The 18715-nt window shown below is 36.0% G+C and overlaps 1 protein-coding gene across 4 annotated transcripts in view; it reads left to right on the forward strand.

Annotated features, from left to right (window-relative positions):
• Positions 1-18715, forward strand: part of LOC138696913 (uncharacterized) — a 2004918-nt gene that overhangs the window by 833540 nt on the left and 1152663 nt on the right. The window lies entirely within an intron of this gene.

Genomic DNA, 18715 nt, shown 5'->3' on the forward strand with positions numbered 1-18715 from the left:
GAACAGTTGAAAAGCTAGCCGCGTCGAACTCTGCCTCCGAGGCGCGATCTCCCCGATACTTCACTCGATGCGCGTGCGAAACATCTGTGAGCTGTCAGCCTACGAATTTGCATATAGATAAAAAGCAAGTGTGTGTATAAACTTCAAATAAACAAATCAGTCAACAAATGCTTGAAATAACAATCGGTCTATAGGGAAAACTCCGGTTGAAACACACTCAATTTGTTAGGCGTGCAGCTGTATTTGTGTGAAAGTCTGTACAGTGAATTCGTACTCCGTCTGTGACAAACATGTTCGTCCAGTGTTTTATCTGTGTTGTGTTAGAATCAGGCATGTCCATTCCCCATTTGGTCTACATTGAATGGTTTCTTCCGAGGTCTTCCTCAGCCGTGGGACTGAAGCCGGATGGTCTATGGCAGTGACCGGCATGTTCCGTGCTCTGTGACGTCACTGTACATCCGTGATAAATCAATGTAACAAAATATTTTGGTTTGTAATCAAATTTAATATACTTATAATAATATGAAATTCATAATACAGCCAGCTGCAGAAGCGTTCGCATTATGTAAATGAGGCTCCGAAACTGCTATAAATATACAAATATAAAAATAAATAATTTAAGCAGTACTACAACACTTTGTCTACTCGGAAACTTGAAAACAGTTCAAGTGTTTTTAACAGACATTTTCCTACACAATATACAGATTGAACTATATAGGCCCTAACTTGGTGAATAGTATGCAAAGTATATTTCAACTTTTGAAACACACCATCACTTTGTGTTACTACCGTGCCCAAGTTAAATGCTTTGTCGAGATCAAACTGTGTTATGGAGTATGGAGGAATGGCGAAGTGTTTGATTTGTGGCAAGCTGTTTCAGCATGTAAAGAAATTCAATATACAATGCCATTATTCTGTATGCCACACAAATGATTATCGACAAATATGGGGGAGAATACCGACAAGTACTAGTGCAGCAATTGAAAGATAAATTGTTAAGTGAAGCTAGGGAACACACTGTCAGTGAATCAATGGTAAGCTTAAGGCTTAAGATATAGGATTTCACTAGCCATTGCAAAGAACATGCGTTCTTTTAACGACGGGGAATTTGCCAAGAATGTTGCCATCATGACCGCAGAGTAGTTACTCCCTAGCAAAATACAGGAATGTGATCCCATCAAGTTATCTCCAAGAACTGTCGCATCATTGCTGCACTGACGCCACTGCGCTGGTGCGTGATAACAGTAATACGACTCAACTGCTCGCTCTTCCAAGCTCTTGAGGCCTGACTGGCTCTTACGTCATAACTGCAGCATCTGCCGGCCACTGGTCTATGGCGACTCCTCAGCCTCACTTCATTTCAACCCCTTTGGTCTGATTACCTGGTTTGGTTTTTACCGAGGTTTTCCCCAACCATAAGGCAAATGCTGGGCAATCTTTTGGCAAATCCTCGGGCCTCACATCATCTCACTACAGCTCCCCAAAATATTCTAAAAAAAATTGTAGAAAATGATAAAATTGTAAAGCTGTAAAAATGGTAAAATATTGTAATAATTTTTAAAATCTGTAAAAATTGTAATTGTAATATTGTAAAATTTTGATTTGTTCCACATCTCAAATTTTCATTGCTTATGTAAGATCTATGGAATGTAATAAATGAAATGAAAAAAAAATGAAATAGTCTTACTCAGGATAGGGACCGATGGTGGGCTTATGTGAGGGCGGCAATGAACCTCCGGGTGCTCTAAAAGCCATTTGTAAGTAAGTACAGGTAAAAGGGATTAAGTATTACCAAAACAAACCTATCAATAAAAATAATAAATAACTTAATCAGTGTGTAAATTAGCAGGCTTTGACAATTTGTAGACAGGTGCAGAAGAACAAAAACACGAACGACTAGACAAGGAAAGGAATAGGTAGAAAAGAACAATAACAAAAGGAAAAAGGGGAGAGTAGCAGGAAAATAAGAAAATATTAGCAATATTGCTGTAAGACAGGCATTTCAATTGATGCCCACAAGAGCAAGCGCGCGCTTTAGAGCCCAGGAGAGCCTGAGCGCTTTACAGCGGAAAGGAAAGAGACAGACGAAAGAGGTAGTATATGCCGCTTGGTCGAGCTATATACAGGGATGGCAAGCACTGATTGCATAGATAAAGGGAAGAGAACTTATTAAAACTGTATCCATGTTAATTTTTAGATTTGCCTGAGAAGTATAAGTGCATTATAGGAATGTAAGTTTTAATTTTAATACAAATTTTTCACAAGTTTGATTTTTTTATTCAAAAGAAATATTTTCTCAACTTTTCGTATAGAAAGGTGAAATTTTCAGATATAGGCCTATTTATTTAGTAGCCTTACAGAATGTTTTCTAAATCTAATATACCGTATATAGCCTACGTATTATTGAAAATAGTGTATTGAAAATTTTGAAAATATTCGCATGGAAATTGTTTGTCAGGAAATCAATTAACAAAGCAACTACTGTTGCATCATAGGCAAAAGATACGTGTCCATGTGTTGTAAAAATGTCAGCTCTATAGCTTCAGCAGATTTCGAGAAAATAATTTAATATTCTTATGATAGGAAGTTGCTCACAAATATCACCTTAAAAGCATAATGCGATAAGAGTTTTGCTATGTAATACTAGTTACATCTAAAACAGATAGAGATGTTGGGTAATTTTCGGTGCTGGACCCCGGACTCATTCCACCGGCATTATCACCTTCATTTCATTCAGACGCTAAATAACCCAGATGTTGATACAGCGTCGTAAAATAACCCAATAAAATAAAAAAAAACACAGATACAGTACTTAGGTAACTTTACTTTGTACTGTAATATTGTTTTGATTAGTTTATTGATTACTTTTGTAAGGCTAAAGATACCATCAATATAAATTCCAACTTATCATGTCATACTCAATCTCTTTTTTCGAGATATCAGTTTCTTTATGAATTATGTTTTTCATCCACTTAATACAGTATAATATTATACTACTATGGAATTTAAGTGAATATTCCTTCTTAACTCTCTATTATGTTATTAAGATTTAGAACACAAGTGCAATATTAAGAAATCAGTGTTAGTACTTTTGTTTTACAGACAATATAGATAATATTAAACAGAAAGAAGCCATATAAAAATAACGACATAAAATTTCACGTTCCGTTTGAAGTTTGTGCACCACTGTTTTCTTAATCCAACAGGTTGCTTATTCATATACACAACCCTTCCTCTTTCCATACTTAGCGCTTGCTACCCGCGCACGACGTCAAGGTCAGAAAAATGCGCTTGCTTTGACATCACTGCATTAGATAATTGTTCGACTTCGTGTCAGTTTGAACTATCCCGCAAAATAGGCTAATATTCAAGCCTAGATTCCTATAGCCTACTGCGTGTTCCTTTCAAAACTTCCGGTATTGAATAATTTTAAATATGGAGGGGACACGATTTGAGGAAAAATACAGCGATTGAATTTTCTATTCCACCCTTTCACTCCCACCGAATCGCACTTTTTAAATTAAAATTGTACCCCTATCTTCAGACACATCATTTTCAAGGGGATGATAAACCCTATCCGTCTAGAAAAAAAAAATTAATAAATGTATGACTAAATACCGTAAACTGGGGTTACTTTGAACACAGAAGAAACTTTGAACATTTTTTCAGAAAATAATATTTAGGTTTCTATATGCTGCACTTGTTATAGATGGAGGTAAATTATCATAAAATCATTCTCATACCAAATTTACCTCCATCTATAACAAGTTCCGCATGTAGAAACCTAAATATGATTTTCTGAAAAAAAAAATGTTCAAAGTTTCCTCTGTGTTCAAATTAACCCCAGTTTACGGTATATCTCAACTGGTTGAGATAGTAACAAGGATTATTATAGGAGAAAAATTCGTTTCGATGCCGGGGATCGAACCCGGGTCCTTGGTTCTACGTACCACGCGCTCTATGGCGAATCCTCGGCCTCGCTTCATTTCAACCCCTTTGGTCTGATTACCTGGTTGGGTTTCTTTGCGAGGTTTTCCCCAACCATAAGGAAAATGCCAGGTAATCTTTTGACGAATCCTCGGGCCTCAACTCACCTCACTACATCTCGTGAAAATATTGTAAATAATTATTAAAAAATTGTAGAAAATTGCAAAATTGTAAAATTGTAAAAATTGTAAAATATTGTAAAAATTTGTAAAAAATTGTAATTGTAATATTTTGACTTGTTCCACATGTTAAAGTTTTATTGCTTATGTAAGATCTATGGAATATAATAAATGAAATGAAATGGAATAACCACTGAGCTACGCCGAAGTTCAATCCACACCATCGGATCGAATTCCTCTTCTCTAGAGTTTTTCCCTTTGTGGCCTGACTCCAAGTTCGACATATATATGTTTATATATTATATTAAGTCAACTGTCATTATAGCCTACAAGGAGCGCACTCAATTGAGTGACATGGTGGCCGGGATTCCACAGTATTATGCACTGTTAGGCGAAGAATCTACGTAAAGCTTCATTTTTGGTCCTACAGAATATATCTGTTATGGTAACAATGGTTATTCGTTCCGGCGCCGGGGATCGAACCCGAGTTCTTGGTTCTACGTACCAAGCGCTCTGACCGCTGAGCTACCATAACAGATATATGCTGCAGGACCAAAAATTAATCTTTACTAGATTTGAGACCCTTTTTACATTGAATGAATTTACTTGATATGTATTATATATTTTATAGCTCAAATGATGAATAATAATTGTTCATATTTGTAAACTGAATTATCTGCTGATATAATTGACTCTACGACTATTCATCCCGGAAAAATCGTACCGCGACAATTCGTCCCAAACTATTTGTCACAACGCGTTTTGGTACCGCTACAAGATTGTACTCCGACAAATTGTTCCAACATGTTTTCGTCCCACGTTTGTGCCAAATAAGTCATAAGTATTTCACAAGTATTTATTAATGTACTGTTGAGTGAAATAAAACATTACATAATACTTTTAGAATAGATTTCCTGCTATGACGTACCCCACAGCTCGGACATATTGCTGAATTTTCCCATTCTCTTTGCACCCCTGGTAACGAGAAACAATTCTTTCCATTCGACGATCGACTTTTTGATGTGATCTCTTCCTCTTGTTCGGGGACCCACCTGCATCTAGACGAATTTGTCTACTAATTTCTGCCTCTTCGTTTTGGAGTTTTTGCAGGAACTCGTTGAATGAAAGATGCGACTTCCCAACTAGTATATTTAACCGGTGATCCAGCTTTCAACTGGATTAGTTGTCCTAGGATAACTGCTAAGGATTATTGCTAGACAATTTCTTAATTATTGAAATCTTTTAATTATTAAAATTTCGCAACGGGACAATATATCGTGGTACGTCGTAGATTCGGGACGAAATATTCTTGAAACAATTTGTCGCGAGACGAATTATTATTCTTTGGACGAATTGTCGCGGTACAAATTGTATTCTTGGGACGAATTGTCGCGGTACAAATTATATTCTTGGGACGAATTGTCGGGCTACGTATTTCCGGGTACGATTTGTCGGGCCTCCTATATAATTAACAACATTAAATCCAGACGTTTGGGATGGGCAGCACATGTAGCACGTATGGGCGAATCCAGAAATGCATATACAGTGTTAGGAGACCGAAGGGGAAAAAGACATTTGTGGGGGCAAGACGTAGATGGGAGGATAATATTGAAATGGGTTTGAGGAAGGTGGGATATGATGGTAGAGACTGGATTAATCTTGCTCAGGATAGGGACCGATGGCGGGCTTTTGTGAGGGCAGCAATGAATGTCCGGGTTCCTTAAAAGCCGTAAGGAAGTAAGTAACAGAACAACCTGTAATATAATACTCTTTATGCTCGACCATGCCGAAATGTAGTAATTGTACACCTGGTAGCAGACCTTTAATGGACCTCATTAAAGTACACCTACTCATTCAAGGTCAGGACTTTCAGCCAATGACGACTCAGGTTACAACTGTTCAGCCAATGACAGGTCAGCTTTCTACCGTTATAAAACCGCAAGTATTGATTATTCTCGGATATGCAATCGAAAGAGAATTAGCGAAAAGACACGGAGGCTGGAAATCCAACTGTCGCAGAAGGTTATGTTCTGTTACTATAATAATTAGCGTTAATTGTATTTTGTCATCTCGTTCTTCAATGTCTAATTCATTTTTAATGTTATCTCTGTAGGTTCTTATGGCCTAGCAAGGTCATTGTGAACATCTGTTCCTCGGAAAAAATCAATACTTTCGCGTCTGCGCACATCTTACAACATACGGGACATTGCTCCAGGTCAGATACAATAAAATTAATAATATCAAGTTAGAAATATGGTCGAGCATAAAAAGTCGTGTGAAACTCGCCTATAATGGTAATTAAGAAGCTCGTATGAAAATTATGAAACTCGCTTGCGCTCGTTTCATAAATATCCATACTCGCTTCTTAATTACCTCCATTATAGGCTCGTTGCATAATGTACTATTTACAAATTCTAACTTCACTACTTTTGAAAACAGGCTAGATGACAAAAGCTTTCAACTTTCAACCGAATAATAGCAGGCATTTCCATATTTTTATTCTGCGTTTAATTCCTCTCGAGTGTAATAATCAGGCTTCGAGACTTGGGACCCGATACAATAAGATGTGGATTTACTATGGGTTGTTGACTCGCTGCAGGTAGTGAAAGGTAGAGATGTGTAGAGGTAACGACGTTGCTATTTAGAGTAGAGTACGGTAGTATGGGGAAACATACACATATGTTCATTCTGAAAGTAAATATACATTACACAATGACAATGTCAAAAGAATGTGAAAAGCATTTGAAGCGTGTATTTCCAGAACTTTGTAAGTGCCAATTTGTAAAGTTTACAGTATGAACAAAAATAGTTTTATACAGTACATACAACGTTGTGACTTGTACAACCTGCAAGTGCACTACTTTATTACTTAGAGCAACACTTTCTTCATAACCTTTCCTAATATTGTCAAACAGGGCACCTACAACTGATATATGTGGAAAAAATAGATTCTCCGGTTTCGGCACTTACATTTATTCTCCTGTCTTTTATAATCATTTGTGTTTAATTATACACAGTGTTAATTGTGAAAATAAACATGTAGCAATTTTAATTTCTTCATTTATCCTATTGGTCGTCTTTAGGAAGTGCAGTTACAGTACCGAATTGCAATGTACTACAAGATACATTCTCAGTGTCTCAAACGTAAATCTTTTTCGGTTATCTGCGAAACACAGTTTGTACTGTGAAAACCTGCGTTCTACGTCGCATGACGTGATAGGAGCAAAACGAAAAAAAACCTAACATCATTGCAGTCTCTAAGAGACAGTCCTTTATTCTCGAGCGACTCTATGTCCACTAATTTGCTGTTTATATTACACAATGTTCCATATCCGTTATTTTTACATAAAATTGATTTCCACTTCTGTTTTACACGTTCAGTAACCGGTGTACTTGGTGTCTCATTAATTCTCTGTGTCATTTCCTCAACTAATTCGCGGGCTTCCGGCATCTCTTGCTCTGACTTTTCTAACCGTGTAATAGTTTCAAACAGTTTGAAAATAGGTTTGTATTAAAACCAAATTATTCCTCAGAACCTTCAAATCCAGAGCGTTTTCCTTTGCGTATTTGTTGGCACTCATTCTACAGTACCCCCACCCACTGTACACTTTACCACTCAGTACGCCGTTATGCGGATTTTCCACTGAACTGCTCTATCGGGTCAGAAGTTTCGAAGCCTGGTAATGATAATGGATTAATACTCAAATTAGATTGGCAGGATAGATGGAAATATTCGTAACACAACATTTTCTCTATCAGAAATCTCAGAGCATTATCCGGGAATTGAGATTCACTGTCTTTGGTATGAATTCTTCTTCTGATTGAGGAAATTCTGTGTGTTTTTCCGCCCACAGAAGTTTTATAAAATAGTTTTCGAGTCCAGATCAGTTTACTTTGTCGAAACAAGTCGATTCGATATATATTTTAACGGACGGAGGGATGGTCAGCCGATAGAAAGAAAGGCAGAGCATGAGTTCGGAGTTTCGCCTGGGGATGGGTTAGCTACAGCTCTTTGTGTCATATCCGAGAAACAGAGATGGGGAGAGGACGGAGGGGCCAGTTATCGATTACAGATATTGATGCAACGTCACATATCTGTAGGCCTACGTATATTTCAAGTGAGTCGCTATCAGTGATATCTGAAGTTCAAAGTTTGTGAGCCCCGTTTCTCCCAGTCTGCATCGATCTATGTGCCTGTATTTCGTCTTTAGCATCGTTAAAATAATCACAGGTAGAAGAGAAGAGCTACTTTGATACATTGGGCCGAGCGAAATAACAACTAGAGGATTTTAACAAAAAGCTGAAAGAATATTTCAAAGTGAAGTCAAGAGAATGTTTAATGGATTCATTATATAGGGTAAGGTTGCCTATATCGCATCACTTTAGCATTTATAATTTTTATTGAAAAATACAGTTTTTATTTTCTGCATTCCTTTACATAGACACATTCCCAGAACATTTACCTTTGATGTAAACAAGAATTCTTGAATTTGATTTAATATTTTTAAATTAAAATGACATTTTCGAAACACATGTCAGTGGTGCCATTTAGGCAACTAGTTTCCTAAATAGCAACTGCGGTTTCTTAAATAGCACCTCTTTATCTGCAGGGAATAGGATGAAGGAAAGCTTTTAATATTAAACATATTGAAGAGTATTTGAATGAATAATGTAACAAATGCAAATTACAAGTTTATTGAAATTAATGAAAGAGAGTAACGCATCTTCAAATGAAAATGAAAAAAATAGAGCGTAAATTACGTAACATTTAAACTTTCTGAATGCGTTTTTCATTGTTATACATTTGCTATTTGCTTCACCAGGCAGTTCAGACTGTAAACTGCGTCACCTTTTCTCCACGATTATCTCGAAGCCACCTAAGAACTGCTTCATGATATAGCTGTCTGAAATGATTTGAAGATAGAAATATCTAAAGGCTGGGCCTATGAGTATTATGACGAGGAAGCTGAAACAGGATCATACCATTTTCCCGAGATAATCTAGCTTCTAAATTTTTGGAATGGGTCGTATAGGTGGACATACAGAAGCAGCACTTTTTTCTATGGCAAGTTTGAGTTACAAATAAAATGTTTGAGCTATTCGACAAATAGTTCGCTGTTGATGTAACCTGACTCAGAGCAAACAAATAACGATCCTGGAGGAGCACCAGCTGATAATGAAGGATGCACTGTTTTGACGTTTAAAAATTATCATGGGTGGCACAAAATACCTGGTGCGCTTGTACAACACACACTTGTTGTATTAACCCCTTTTCACCACTTGATATTGCACCCACCTGATGCATTCCTAGTTCAGTTAAAATTTTTGGGGCCTTTTTTTGTACGGTTAGAATTGCTACAGTTGCTGATATCGCACCGGTGCGAATTAGGCACCTAGAAATTAGTGCGAATTGAGAAACTACGCCATAAGTTATTATTTCCTTCATTCTAGCATATAATCACCACATGTTCGAAAATCGTACTAAGTTAAATGTTCTTTAATATTTCTTTAAACGCATAACATCTTAAGATTATGGATTCCTTTGCATATAAATCCGTTATTTAGTTACAAAATGTTAGCTAAAAATACATCCACCTGAGCGATTATATTAGATACACTATCACCACGCTGGTGACACAAAGAAGTGGCAGAAATCAAGTGACATGGTGGAAGTTCATATGGTAGATTGTAACAATACCACTAGATGCCACACTACTACAGTAACTTGTTTTAAACTAGCAGTGGTGCGATTTAGGAAGTGGTGCGATTTGTGCGATTTATGCTACTCTACCCTACTAAAATAACATGGATTACAGTAATGAAATTGTACAGTAAACGAACTGCTCACTTAGATCTACTTAGGCTAAATAATAATTATCATATGAACAAATTAATAATGTAGACATACAATTATGTGATATTCTTATTTAATTTGGTATTCCCAAGAAACTAGTTCGATTAATTAAAATGTGTCTCAGTGAAACATACAGCAGAGTCCGTATAGGTCAGTTTCTATCTGATGCTTTTCCAATTCTCTGCGGGCTAAAGCAGGGAGATGCACTATCACCTTTACTTTTTAACTTCGCTTTAGAATATACCGTTAGGAAAGTTCAGGATAACAGGCAGGGTTTGGAATTGCACGGGTTACATCAGCTTCTTGTCTATGCGGATGACGTGAATATGTTAGGAGAAAATCCACAAACAATTAGGGAAAACAAGGAAATTTTACTTGAAGCAAGTAAAGCGATCGGTTTGGAAGTAAATTCCGAAAAGACGAAGTATATGATTATGTCTCGTAACCAGAATATTGTACGAAATGGAAATATAAAAATTGGAGATTTATCCTTCGAAGGGGTGGAAAAATTAATATATCTTGGAGCAATAGTAACAAATATAAATGACACTCGGGAGGAAATTAAACACAGAATAAATATGGGAAATGCGTGTTATTATTCGGTTGAGAAGCTTTTATCATCCAGTCTGCTGTCAAAAAATCTGAAAGTTAGAATTTATAAAACAGTTATATTACAGGTTGTTCTTTATGGTTGTGAAACTTGGCCTCTCACTTTGAGAGAGGAATATAGCTTAAGGGTGTTTGAGAATAAGGTGCTTAGGAAAATATTTGGGGCTAAGAGGGATGAAGTTACAGGAGAATGGAGAAAGTTACACAACACAGACCTGCACGCATTGTATTCTTCATCTGACATAATTAGGAACATTAAATCCAGACGTTTGAGATGGGCAGGGCATGTAGCACGTATGGGCGAATGCAGAACTGCATGTAGTGTGTTAGTTGGGAGGCCGGAGGGAAGAAGACCTTTAGGGAGGCCGAGACGTAGATGGGAAGATAATATTAAAATGGATTTGAGGGAGGTGGGATATGATGGTAGAGACTGGATTAATCTTGCACAGGATAGAGACCGATGGCGGGCTTATGTGAGGGCGGCAATGAACCTCCGGGTTCCTTAAAAGCCAGTAAGTAATAATAATAATAATAATAATAATAATAATTTATAACATTTTGAAGAAAAGTTCTTATGTACTGCTACTCTTGCATTAAATATTTTCTGTGCATTGTCTTCATTAATACAAAGACGTAAATTTTATCTGTTTTTACGTGCCCTGTCAGTTGCAATGATTGCAGGGCACGGCTTCGTTATGCGGAGCCTTGTTGACTACATGAACATAGGAGCGCCCTGGCTTCTCAGATGCGGGCTGTATTTGTATTGGAATTGACACTCAGTCGGCTAGATGCCTGCAAAGCCACAAATGGAGCGCAGGCACGGAGAAACCCTTGGAGACTTGTAACCATGTACTGCAGTGTGGTATCATACAGTACACGCTGAGCCCCTGGCGAAATGCTTCCATGCTCCAGTTTAAATGGAGCCTGTTTTGTCGATTGTAGGAGTTTCTTCTACTTTTAATTACTGCGAGTTGTCTGCATGAAGGAGCCACATTGGGAATAACAACTTGGTATTTTTTAGTTAATATAAAAATTACATAAAATTGAAATTTATTCATTTATTTTTCTGATTAAATTAAATCAGAGCAAATGTCATGACGGGATGGAGAAATGATCGTATTCATAGGTATATTATTATTATAATTATTATTATTATTATTATTATTATTATTATTATTATTATTATTATTATAATTATCAGGGCTTATTTATTTATTTATTGTGGTGTAGTTAAGGCCATTAGGCCATCTCTTCCACAGCACCAGGAATACAAATACAATAATAGAAATAAACAAAAAAAAATACATTATATACAAAATAAAGCTACACAAGAAATAGACAGAGAAAAAAAGACTATAATAGTACATTATGCAACGAGCCTATAATAAAGGTAATTAAGAAGTGAGTATGGATATTTATGAAACGAGCGCAAGCGAGTTTCATAATTTTCATACGAGCTTCTTAATTACCATTATAGGTGAGTTTCATACGACTTTTTATGCTCGACCATATTTCTAACTTGATATTATTAATTTTATTTGAGCAATGTTCCGTATGTTGTGAGATGTGCGCAGACGCGAAAGTATTGATTTTTTCCGAGGAACAGATGTCCACATTGACCTTGCTAGGCCATAAGAACCTACAGAGATAACATTGAAATTAAATTAGACATTGAAAAACGAGATGACAAATTGAATTTATTTGAATATTATTTACAATTAACGCTAATTATTATAGTAACAGAACATAACCTTCTGCTACAGTATTGGATTTCCAGCCTCCGTGACTTTTCGCTAATTCTCTTTCGATTGCATATCCGAGAATAATTGATACTTGCGGTTTTATAACGGTAGAAAGCTGACCTGTCATTGGGTGAACAGTTGTAACCTGAGTCGTCATTGGCTGAAAGACCTGACCTTTAATGTGTAGGTGTACTTTAATGACATGCATTAAAGGTCTGCTACCAGGTGTATAATTACTACGTTTCGGCATGGTCGAGCATAAACAAAGTAAAGCCACACAAAAATATACACAGGTTGCAGCCACACAAACTTTAAATGAGTGATTAAGTATCGTAAATAATTGTATCCTAATTAATTAACTAACATAAACAAGAAACTTGGAATTTTAATCTAGATTAAAAAAGAAAAAGAAAAAAAAAACACAAATCAATACTTCCAGCAATACCTAAAAACATTAACTAAGACAAAATTTTCCAATTTAATTTTGAGTTGTGATAAAGTCCGGCAGTCCCTGACATCATTAGGTAACGAATTCCAGAGGCGAGGTACTTCTACAGTATAGGAGGATGCGTATAAAGACGTTCTATGATGAGGGATAGAAAGAAGTGCTTGATGTCGGTTTCGAAGAGTTGTAAGAAACTGAAAGCGCGATAACAGTTAATTCGGAGTAGAAGTATGCATGATTCTAAACAGAAGTGACAGTGAATGTATTGTTCTTCGTTCCTTCAGACACACCCATGAAAGTAACTGGAGGGAAGGTGTTATATGGTCAAATTTACGAGTATTGCAGATGAATCGTATGCACGCATTATGAACACGTTGTAGTCTCTCAGCTAAGAGTGAACTTACATTAGTTAGCAGGGAATCGCAATAATCAAAATGGGGCATTACAAGCGTCTGAATAAGATTCTTTTTTAGACCAAGTGGTAGAAATTCTTTCATATGGAACAAGGAGTGAAGTTGAGAAAATATTTTTTTGCATATTTTAGGTGAGTGAAGCTTTAGGGGATGGGTCAGTTCATGGATGGATGTAGGGCCTATACAGGGTGATTCGTAATAGTATACTATAAACGGATTTTGTCATATAAACATATAGCCGTGACAGCTTTGTTATCGAGATATGGCATCACATTTTATAAACATCCTATTACTTTTCAGTCGGTTATTTAATGACGCTGTATCAACTATTATGTGATTACCTGACTTTCGTCTTACAATTGGAGAAAACATCGGAAGAAATAATACAGGGACATCATTTTATTTTTACTTGCATTTTTGTTGTACCTGCATTTCTGAATGTACTTCACTCTCACCTCTTCACTAATGTCCTTGCTTCCGTCAGACGCACAAACTTACGGCCGCTGTTGCATTCGAAGCCTTCAAGCAGTGAAGTAAACACTGCAGTGTATAGTATGTTTCATAAATATGATTGCGTTTTCTATAGAAGAAAGAACCTATATTAATATCGTACTAAAAATTATATTCAAGAAACGATCAATTCAATTTCGGAGAATATGCTTCAAAATGTTTTTAATAATATGCGTACGGAATTGAAGCCTGCATTGTAATGAACAGCAACCATTTTCAGCAAATTGTTTAAAAATTCAGATTAGCTTTCTTTGAATAGAGGTGGCTAGAAGCAAAGGAATGCTAGTGACATTTGTAATGACATGAGTTAAATGCATCCAGTGTAAGCAAAAGTATCTAAAATTTTAGTGGCAAAGGGATATTTTAATCGCATCACACATTAAAATTTAAATAAAAATTTCACCGATTTTACGAAAGCTTAAATATTTAAACCCCATTTTCTCAAAAGTAACTTAAGTGCACTTACAGCCCTTTACTTATGACCCCCTCAATTTAAATGCACTCTCTATATTGTATGTTAACATCAATAATTAATATGCTAAATAAAGTAGACATTACATAACGCCGCCTGAAAAGTTGAGTTTTTGAAAAAAAAATGTTACTACTCTACTGTATTTTGATAAATTCCGTAAAAGTGATGATCAAACTGAAAATCGTAATATCGTATTTCCCTACAACATAAATGGATACACTACTTTTCTCTCCTCCTATACCTAGTAAAATGATTTGTTTACATATTGCACTAATAACATCAAACTCCTGTAATGGAAGGGGGCAACTGTGTTTCCGAATATAGCCAGGTTAATGTTTAAAATGTCGGTAAAAATAAAGTGATGTCCCTGTATATGGCAGGCCTGGGCATAAGAGGGGAAGTGAAAAGAATGGCGAAACTCCGCCCATATCCTTTTCGTTTACACTGCCTTATAAACAAACGCAGAGTAAGTCTCTGTGCATCAGTGATGGATTTTAGGAGCCGGAAGTTTGTAAAGTTATGATGCCTGTCTGATACAATCCGTCACTGACTGTCCTGCACATTTGTACCGCATCAAAACATTACTGTCTCAGCTGAGGAAGTTGGAGTGAGGAGTTAAGGGGTGGTCTGGAGTACCTCAATCGAGTTAATAGCACCTAGGCCTGATCTATATATCGTGTGTGTAGGATTTTTCGGTATAGCCTATCAGTAGGCAGTTGAATATTGCTGAGTTCCTCTTTCTATTATTTATTCCAAAAGCGAAAGTTTTAAGAAAAATTTAATTTATAGTTTTATTGTTATTATTATTATTATTATCATTACTATTATTATTGTTGTTGTTGTTGAAACTAGCGCACAGTTAGTACCTACTGGTGATCTCGGAAGTAGAAATCCGCCATTAGACTATCTTATTACAAATCACTAGGAATACTGACAATATCACAAAACAAAACAAAAAATCACCAGCCTTTACCCAGCGCTTGAAAATCGTTCACAGATTCGTATGTGCATGACGTAGCATGAGTGTACACTGGCATGAAACTTTTTAATGTCACCAAAGTTATGTTGGTATGACTGAGGAGAGAGTTCTAAACACTTGAAGGTATATAAGCGGAGTACGAAGGGAATTAACTCTGCGCTAGTTTACTCTTAGGGTTTAGGCCTGTTATTATTTGATACAGTCAAAGCTCCGTATAACGATTATCGTTATAACGATAAACCCTTCTATTGTGATTAAAAATAATATAATTCCCGACATAAAATGTATTCCTTCAGTGTAAAAATTCTGCCGATTAACGATATCATGTAATGCGATTTATCTCTATTGAACGATACACTTCAATAGTCCCCAATGTATCCTAGTATTTTCTCTCTCTACTACGTTAAAGCCCGGTAAAATGAAATGTTTGTCACAAAGCATACAGTAAGTTAAGTGATCTTACTTGATGGGGAATCTCAGTTTAACTGACCACTGCGCATTTACTTTGGTTTTGGATACCCTTTCTTCTCCTGAATCTGGAGAAACAAGTCACTTCAACTATAACTCCAGGAGAGGCAGTAACAGTTCCTACCTATGGTCTGTCCAAAACAACTTCCGACCTGACAAATGGCGTCTTTAGTATGTTACCATGGCAACCATTCAAATCAACCAATCACGAGAGAGGCGTAACCATGGTAACGGGACGGTGTTGCCGTGTCTATGTTTACAATTTGCACGTGAATACCACGGCCTAATGGTGAATACAGTGCTGGTTAGTGCGTGCTTTTTGTGAATTAAAAATATTATTTAGTTGTATTATTGGTTTAGTGTACCGGTATCGATAATTATTCTGTTTCAATTTTATTATACGTATTATCTGCGTTGTCATTGGTGGAGTGTGTGGCTAGTGTGTGTTTTCTAGTTTCTGCGAGAGTTTCTAAACAGGTGACTTGTGCAGTATCGGAAGGAAGGAAAGGCAGGCGGAGTACAAAGAATATTGTACAAGATGCGTCGTTAAAAAGTCGAGCGCGAGAGATGGTGTGTTATGTAAGAGGGTATTTTGAGAGGGTAAAAGATAATGGCGGGCCTCTTTTACCTTTGGCGCAAGTCGTAATGAGAACTGCTGCTTGTGTTAAAATAATAAGAGCACTGTTATCGGTATTGGAAAAGAAATAGGCAATGCAGATTTTTAATCATAAATATTTTTACAGTTTAGAATTTTTTCAACGCATTTCTAACAATATTACATTGATTAATACAGACACTCATAAAAGTAGAGGCTTCGTATTAAATTTGAACCTGTTTTCACAGTCTACAGTCTTTTCGACTTTTTTCTAACGGTATTACATAGTAGTAGTAGTAGTAGTAGTAGTAGTAGTAGTAGTAGTAGTAGTAGTAGTAGTAGTAGTAGTAGTATTAGTAGTTTTAGTAGTAGTAGTAGTATTAGTAGTTTTAGTAGTAGTAGTAGTTTTAGTAGTAGTATTAGTAGTTTTAGTAGTAGTAGTAGTTTTAGTAGTAGTAGTAGTTTTAGTAGTAGTAGTAGTTTTAGTAGTAGTAGTAGTTTTAGTAGTAGTAGTAGTTTTAGTAGTAGTAGTAGTAGTAGTTTTAGTAGTAGTAGTAGTAGTAGTTTTAGTAGTAGTAGTAGTAGTAGTTTTAGTAGTAGTAGTAGTAGTTTTAGTAGTAGTAGTAGTTTTAGTAGTAGTAGTAGTTTTAGTAGTAGTGGTAGTAGTTTTAGTAGTGGTAGTAGTTTTAGTAGTAGTAGTAGTTTTAGTAGTGGTAGTTTTAGTAGTTTTAGTAGTGGTAGTTTTAGTAGTTTTAGTAGTAGTTTTAGTAGTAGTAGTAGTTTTAGTAGTTTTAGTAGTAGTAGTAGTAGTAGACTAATAAAAGTAATAATATACACAAATTTTAATGCCTAGTGTTCAACAAATTGGTTAGAAATGTATATGTTCGTGTCAGCCGTTCATTACTGCACTCTATCGGCAGCGCGCTCACTTATACGAAAGATGGGAACCATGACAACTCTGCTCCCCCTTCTCTGTAAACTGTCAAGTCGGAAGTAGTTTTGGTCAAGGCATAGTGTTAGTGTTGTCTCAGAAGACTAGAGTAGTTAGTGTCTTTGGATGTAATAAAGTCTTTATACAGTAGGCGATGTGTCAATTTTCGTGAAGAGAGCTCTGAAACAAACTGACATAAGTCATTTCTTTCAAAAAACGTAGGACAATATTACAATGGGCAGCATATTCAGAGGGTTTCATTCATAATTCTAACAATTTGCACCATGTACCAAGTAAGCTGAATGGATAGCCTCTTACCAGTTTAACTCTTATTTTTAAAACACTTCTTATAACAATATATCCCTTTATAACAGTATTTTTCTTTATTCCCCTAAATATCGCTATAAGTTAGAGAGATTTGACTGTAGTTGTTTGTTAAGTTGTAAGACATTAGGCTATAGGCCTAATACAAAAGTTGAAGTATGACTATGCTATGTACCGTACCTAACCCTTAAAATAGCAAATCTTCATTTCTCACGCTACTTTATTAAACCTTGTCGGACTGTAAAGAAAACAACTATCGCAATGTATAGGGCATCATTGAGGACCCCACGATACGTTTTGAAGTAGAATGTCATCAGTCAGCCGAGGTCCACCTTGAGAAGAAGTCGATCTATGAGCCTACAGTCAACTATTTCAAGCTGAAATATGCCTTAATTCACGTTGAGGTATTCGGCTTGCTCATAGGTGCTCGAGGGACTATACCAGCTCTTTTCGAAGAATTTCGACGGCAGTTTGCTCTGCCAACATCTCTGAGGAATGACATTGTGATAATTGTGTTAAAAAAATCCTGTCAAATCCTAATTAATCACATGGTGCCACATTAATAGCAATTGTAATTTTTCACGCCCTTTTCTTTGTTTCCCTTCTTTAAAATTTAATATCTATGTTTACATATATATAATAATTCTTTTGAGGATATAGAGTAAACCATACAGTTATTGGCCACTTAAGAAACATTTTATGTTTGAATGTCGAAGATTTCAATGCATTATATTGTACAAAAGAACTGTTGGTGCATCTGTAATTGTCAATTATTTCTTTATTCAAATCACTGTTACAAAAATGAAATCAATAATACGGTGTGATACTAGTGACCAAATAAAATTAATGTGTATGAAATTATAGTTATTGGCCACTGCTTGACAGTTATTGGCCACTGACTGCAAAGTTATTGGCGACTTCACAATTTTCAACTATAACATATATTTATTTTTGTTTTGGCTGCAGATATTATTTTAAACTGTTGCTATTATTTCTATTTGTTATTTACACATGCATTGCACTGTCCTAATACCAGTTTTATGTAAAATATAAATCCACATGTCTCTTTAGTGTATAGACCCTTATTTATATGTTGCTAGTTTATCAAGTTCTTCAAGGTAATCATCATCCTCCGAACTAGCCTTAAGGCCATACTGTTATGTGAATCTTCTCTTTTATAATAAAAGAGTGACATAGGGAGATATCACCATCAAAGTCAAGTGGCCAATAACTGTAGGGTGGCCAATAACTGTATGGTTTACCCTAC

Source organism: Periplaneta americana, chromosome 3, assembly GCF_040183065.1.
Source record: "Periplaneta americana isolate PAMFEO1 chromosome 3, P.americana_PAMFEO1_priV1, whole genome shotgun sequence".
Taxonomy (NCBI): domain Eukaryota; kingdom Metazoa; phylum Arthropoda; class Insecta; order Blattodea; family Blattidae; genus Periplaneta; species Periplaneta americana.